At 37.9% G+C, this 7195-nt stretch overlaps 1 long non-coding RNA gene across 1 annotated transcript in view; it reads right to left on the minus strand.

Annotated features, from left to right (window-relative positions):
- The window catches only part of LOC107569865 (uncharacterized), a 20416-nt gene extending 13923 nt beyond the window's left edge, over positions 1 to 6493 (minus strand). The window contains exon 1 of the long non-coding RNA XR_001606958.1: positions 6420 to 6493. This is a non-coding gene — a long non-coding RNA (uncharacterized lncRNA). The remainder of the gene's footprint in view (positions 1 to 6419) is intronic.
- Between the last annotated feature and the right edge of the window lie 702 nt (positions 6494 to 7195).

Below are 7195 nucleotides of genomic sequence, written 5' to 3' on the forward strand. Positions count from 1 at the left end.
AAAGGGTTCACCCAAAAATGAAAATTCTGTCATTAATTACTCATCATCATGTCGTTCCAAACCAAGACCTTCATTCAACACAAATGCACAAATGAAGAAATTTTTGATGAAATCTGAGAATGCTTGTAAACAAGACACAGTGCATGCGTGTTCTACGCCGGCTCCTCGGCTCCTGCGTCAGCAGCATCACACGCATGCGTCGTGGTACTCTCGTGAACGATGGCCTTACTTTCTTTCTGGGTCTTGAACGTGGTAGTTGTGTTGCTGTCTATGCAGAAAGCTCTTGGATTTCATCAGAAATATCTTAAATTGTGTTCCGAAAATGAACAAAGGTCTTATAGGTTTGGAACGACATGAGGGTGAGTAATTAATGACAGAATTTTCATTTTTTCAAAGTATTTTTTTCTCTTCTTTCCAACTCTGTTCTTTTATTATACATTCCCTTTCCTTTTTTCCTTAGAAATTTTTTTCTTTTTTTTCACTTTCTTTATTCTTTTCTATCTTATATTGTTTCTGTGTCCTGATTTTTTCTTGCCAGGTCTCAAGAATTGTCTGCATTACACTAAATAACCAGAATATAACAGACAAAATTACTTACAAAACTTGTCTTGTAAAAATCAGCAAGGTCCATTTCAAGGAAGAGTGGAAGGCCGTGGAGAACTGCTGTTCATCGCCCATTGACGTCAGATGTCTGTACAATTATTAAAAAAATATTTAATATCATTCAAAGCACAATCATTCAGCATAAAATATAATGAATATCTACTTATTCTGTGCAGGGTTTCACAAAACTGCAAAGTATGATTTTACATTAAGCGCACCTATGTGAATAAGCATGTACTATGTGGAAACAAGTCCCCAAAAAAGAGCACATAGAATACGAAAAGAAAATGGTTATAATTAGTGCTGGGCATTGACGCACATTTAAAAACAGCAGTTGAGCTCTCTTTTCACTCAATAAACAAGTAGAACTTCCACTTCCACTGCATGAGTTTAAGTCCCCAAAAAAGAGCACATAGAATATGACAAGAAAATGGTTATAATTAGTGCTGGGCATTGACGCACATTTAAAAACTATTTTAAATTAAGTTTCTACTCCAAAGAATTTTCTGAAATATAAACATTTAAACGCTGGTTGTGAAAAAAAAACTTGTTTTCATGACATTTGTTGAAACATTAAATACTGAAAAGCGGATTACATAAGACATGGTAAATTTTATTAAGTTGTAATGTATCGCTCAACATACTTCATGATGCTTACTCACGTTTATTTCATGTTATAACTAGCAGTAAAGAGGAAGATCGATGTTTGTAATCTAGCTTGTAAGCCACTGGCTAGCTAGTACGCTAACTGACGGTTACAGTAATGCTCGTCAGTAAAAACTAATAAAATCTGCCTTTTCTTTTCCTCAAAAAACTATAGCACACACTGTGACAATATAGTTTATAAGTAGATCACCAAAAACATACCTAATCGTGCGGCCACATTTCAAACACGATCTGACTCTGAAGTTCAGTTCGTTGTCTTCTTCTGGTGATGTTTTGTTTAAACCAACCTTCCGCCACCTATTGGTCTAGAATTATTAGGGCACATAGAGGGATTGGGGAAATTTATATATAATATATATATAAATTTATATTAATTATATTTATATATAAATACATATATTTTTTTACGTCGTCTCCCATCTCCTGTACACGTTCACATTGCGCATACGCAGGGACTCCCAACACATTGAAGAAATTAAAATAGGAGTAGCAGAACACATTAATGTTTTTGTCATATGCAGCAATTACCAAAATCCAGTAAATATATGAAGTTATTAATGTACATATGATTATTGTGAAACACTCTACTGAATTATGAGGCAGCAACAGCTTGTGGGCAAGCCAAAAAGCTGAAATCGTACTGTTATTTGAACACTATCTGTAAAAAAAATAAATAAACTTAACCATTTCAAATTGTATTCACTCTAAAACTGTATTCATTGTTCTTTGCACCAGACAATGAAAACAGGCCTTTAATCCAACAAACTAGATGCTCTTAAGTACTGTTTATTAAGTTGTTTAGTTTAACTACAAACAAATTTGTAAAAATCAGTTATGTTTACTCGCTTTTCTTAAGTAGATTCAGTGATTACTTTTTACAGTGTATACCAGTTTCTTCTGGGAAGGCTTTCCACTAGAAGTAAGAACATTTGATTTCTCCAAAGAAATGTAATACTATCAAAGAAGTGTAATACGATGTCTCTATCAAACTATTGCAATACTGCTCTGTATATGTGCAACCCGGCACAGCAACATTGAATCAACCAATGAGTTTGAGGAAGTGTAATAAAAAAATAAATAAAAACATTTTCAGTTCTTTCCCACTAATTCCAGAGAAATCCCATCAATTTCTAAACTTTCCCCAAACATGGTTTGCATTTTGTGTTAAATTTAGTTCAGTCACGGCCATGTAAATTGGCAGTCTCCATATACTCAAAAGGGTTAAAAGCAACGAAGAGCAACATTAATCTGTGATTCACTTAAATTCCTATAGTTTTTGTCATATTAAAATAGTTCTTAATATAATGCATTTTACGAATAAGACAGAACACTTCTTGAATTTGATACTATTTTTGAAATAATGTAACATAAAAAATATCATATCGTTGTGTTTACTGATAACAATCTACACTTGTATGTATTGTATTTGAATACTGGGTATTTGTAATTGAATGCTGTAAATAAGCACTATAACAGTAATGTCTTCAGTGAACCCTGTAGAGGAAAATCTTGTTATGAGCTAAATTTATATACTTACCGGTTACATGCAAAAGAGAGAAAAATAGGGACAAAGCATAAAAAGCGGTAAATTGCTGTTGCTTCACATTACTCAACAGTTATGATGTTATACTTTCCTATTTGAGACAGGTAACATACAGGTCTAGCAGCAATTTAGTAAAAGTACTAAAGTTATTACTCTATTGTGCATTGTGTGTTAAGTATTTTCATATGTAGAGCCTATTTGTTGATCGTATGTTTCACCTAAGCTCTGACATCTACAAGAAACGAGGTACCATTCGCTGTGATTTAATCAAGCACCTTGTTCTTTTGCTTGCTGTTATTCCGCAGGATGTTAACATTAGAAGTGATGAATGTTTCTAACGTTTGCCTCAGTAAGATTAGCGGCGTCTCTTTCATCTGTGGAAATTCTGAGAGCTGTTTTCGAGCAAGCAGTTCAAAATGTCTCGGCTTTGAAGCGAGCGCTTTGAAAGAGAATTCATTCTGCATCCTCAAGGTCTGAGGAGTATGTCTGTAACAGTGCTGTTAAAATGCTGAGAAAGCCTGAGGATGAGCATGCTGGGGTTGGACATGGGTCAGCAAATTGTTTGTTTTAATATACTTGCATTTTAGTGATATTGTAATAAGATGTGGTTCTGTGTTTGTTAGTGGTGTTTCATAAGAAAAAACATCTGTAGTTGATCGGAACCTCTTAATTAATTACTGATGGTGGAAATGGGGATTTTCAATGCCACTATTTTGTGAAGCTCAACAATCTTTTTCTGCACATCAGAACTATATTCTTTGGTTTTACTCCTTGTCAAGTCAAGTCAAGTCATGTGTGGACATGCAGTGGAACAAAATACCGTGTCTCGCAGGACCACAGTGCTACATAAATAAACATAAATATAAACTTACAACACTAGACGTAAGAGCAATTTTTAAACATATACAGTACATAACTAACTTACTGAAAGTGGTAATCTAGCTTGGTGGAAATGGGGATTTTCAATGCCACTATTTTGTGAAGCTCAACAATCTTTTTCTGCACATCAGAACTATATTCTTTGGTTTTACTCCTTGTCAAGTCAAGTCAAGTCATGTGTGGACATGCAGTGGAACAAAATACCGTGTCTCGCAGGACCACAGTGCTACATAAATAAACATAAATATAAACTTACAACACTAGACGTAAGAGCAATTTTTAAACATATACAGTACATAACTAACTTACTGAAAGAGGTAATCTAACTCTACATATACTATAAATAGTTGACTATACATATACATAACCTAAGACAGACTATACAAGTACTTTACATAATAACTGTGCATGATATTGTGCAAAAGAGGTATTTAAGGTTAAAGTCACCATGAAATCAAAATTGAAAATTCTTATTTTTAATGGAATACCATAGTGTTTATTATAAATAATTTATCCGTGCATAATTTTTTTTTAATTCATGTGCCCTCGTAATCTTTAATCAAAAACGTTAACCTCCCCTCCCCTCAAAACGTCTCCTCTACTCTTCCGGTCACGAGCTATGGCGCAAGGCTCGGAGCTAGTGACGTGAGGGGTAAACGCTGGGATAAACGACAGAAAAGCTGAAGCTGATGTTTCACTTTATAGAACTGACACCAGTCATGAGGGAGTACTTTACCCTTAAACATTGAAAAGATATTAGGATATTACGACAACATTACTCTTAGGACATGGCAACATTTTTTTTCATGAATATGACTTAACCTGATCTCTCTCTCTCTCTCTCTCTCTCTCTCTCTCTCACTGTTTAGGCATGTTTTGTGCCGTTGATCGTCGTCGTCATCCTTAATAAATAAAACATTTATTCATGCTTGGGTGTTGGCGGTGAATCCAGTGTAGAGAAATCCCCCATCACTAACTGCAAACTGGCATTCAGATCTGCCTCCATTTTGTTAGCAACGCCCCAGCTTCCAACGATCCAATAAATTCCCGAAGGACGAAATCAAGTCCCGCCCTCTCATTTCAGATGCCGTTTCACTCGGATATACGTCACAGTAGAGAAGAAAAGACAATCGCAGCTTCCATTTCATGCCGACTTTAAGAAGCAAATAGTGCAATATGAATTGTGGTGCATTCACAAGTAAACATTTGTTAAGTTCTTATTAAGTTCTTGTAACATGGAGTGTTTATAACACCAATCCAATAAATTCCCGAAGGACGAAATCAAGTCCCGCCCTCTCATTTCAGATGCCGTTTCACTCGGATATACGTCACAGTAGAGAAGAAAAGACAATCGCAGCTTCCATTTCATGTCGACTTTAAGAAGCAAATAGTGCAATATGAATTGTGGTGCATTCACAAGTAAACATTTGTTAAGTTCTTATTAAGTTCTTGTAACATGGAGTGTTTATAACACCAGGAGGGATGGGTGGGGTTCTTCACGATACTGGTGGCTTTACTGGAGCATCGTGCACGGAAAATATCCAGAATGGAGGGGAGAGGGGCACCAATGATCTTTGCAGCTGGGTTCACTGTCTGCTGTAGGGTCTTGCGGTCAGCAGCACTGCAGTTCCCGAACCAGACAGTGATAAAGCTGGTCAGCACACTCTCAATGGTGCCCCTGTAGTGAGGATGGGAGGAGGAAGACTTGCTCTTTTAAGTCGGTGCAGGAAGTGGAGCCACTGTTGTGCCTTCTTGGAGAGTGATGTAGTGTTGGTGGTCCAGGTGAGGTCTTCTGTTATGTGCACTCCAAGGAATTTTGTGCTGCTGACTCTCTCCACAATCGAGCTGTTGATGGTCAGTGGGGGGTGGTAAACAGAGTTCCTCCTGAAGTTCATCAGAACCTCCGTTGTCTTACTCACATTGAGGGACAGGTTGTTTGCACCACACCATTCAACCAGTTGTGCCACTTCCTCTCTGTAGGGTGTTTCATCATTGTTGCTGATGAGACCTACCACAGTTGTGTCATCAGCAAACTTGATGATGTGGTTGGAGCTGAACTTGGCAGTGCAGTCGTGGTTAAGCAGCGTGAAGAGCAGCGGGCTGAGCACACAGCCCTGTGGGGCACCTGTGTTCAGTGTGGTAGTGCTGGAGGTGTTGCAGCCTACACGGACTGACTGAGGTCATCCAGTTAGAAAGTTCAGGATCCAATTACAGAGGGAGGTGTTTAGGCCCAGCAAAGCACTTCATCATGATTGGAGTCAGCACTATGGGACGGTAGTCATTTAGACAGGACACAGATTATTTATTTGGTACCGGTATGATTGTTGTGGATTTGAGACGATGTGGGGATGACTGCCTGGCTCAGCGAGGTGTTGAAGATATCTGTTAGGACATGTGCAGCACAGTCTCTCAGTACACGGCCAGGTATGTTGTCAGGACCCGCAGCCTTTCATGGGTTAATCCTAGATAGGGTCTCCCTTACGTCGGCTGGAGACAGACAGAGCGCCTGGTCGTTGGGAGGTGTGGGCAGTTTTTGTCCAGGTGTGTCATTCTGCATTTCAAACCATGAATAAAAGTGGTTGAGTACATCTGGGAGGGATGTGTCATCATCACAGGCCTGTGGCAGGGGTTTGTAGTCAGGGATGGTCTGAATGGCTGGCCACAGGCTCTGTGTGTCTCTGCTGTCTGTGAAGTGATTATTGATTTTTTGTGTATATGACCGTTTCACATTCTTGATGCCACAGGACAGATTGGCTCTTGCTGTTTTGAGGGCTGCTTTATCTCCTGATCTGAATGTGTCATTTCGGGTCTTTAGCAGCCCACAAACCTCTGCTGTCATCCACGGCTTCTGGTTTGCACATGTGATGGATGATTAAGGGAATTTGACCTTTGTGTTCCTCATATTTATAATCCTGTGAAACAGGAAGTCAGCGCTTGATAATTTCATGCTCCCAGTCACCCTGGTGTGCCAAAAAATTTAAATATGAATGAGAATATACTTCAGAGACATTTTACTCATAATAATTTTTAGGTGTGCCTATAATTGTGGCCAACATGCTTTGGAGAAAAATATTTATTTCATCATGAGACTTTCTCCCCACTTTCAATTGTTTTACTGATGAAAGATCAAAAAGATCAACGATGCAGTTTTTTTTTTCACAGCCGCCTTTGCTCATATTTACCAAGAGTGCCAATATTAGTGGAGGGTACTGTATTTCTCCTAAGGAAATTTGGAGGAAGCATCTGAGACACTGTTGATGCTAAATTGAGAGCTATATGAAAATTATCATCAAGTCTCCTGAGCTTATGAAAATCAAACTCTGAGCAATATATATATATATATATATATATATATATTTTCTATGGCTATGGCTACATTCACACAGTGGAAGAATACAGTTGTCAGTCATGTTTTAGAGTGCTAAATATGGTTATGTCACACACAGTTTGATTGCAATGACAACTATATTCTATAACCAAACTGACCTTCAATTTTCAGGACTC

The sequence above is a fragment of the Sinocyclocheilus grahami genome, unplaced genomic scaffold (assembly GCF_001515645.1).
Source record: "Sinocyclocheilus grahami isolate Dianchi unplaced genomic scaffold, SAMN03320097.WGS_v1.1 scaffold1389.1, whole genome shotgun sequence".
NCBI classification, from domain to species: domain Eukaryota; kingdom Metazoa; phylum Chordata; class Actinopteri; order Cypriniformes; family Cyprinidae; genus Sinocyclocheilus; species Sinocyclocheilus grahami.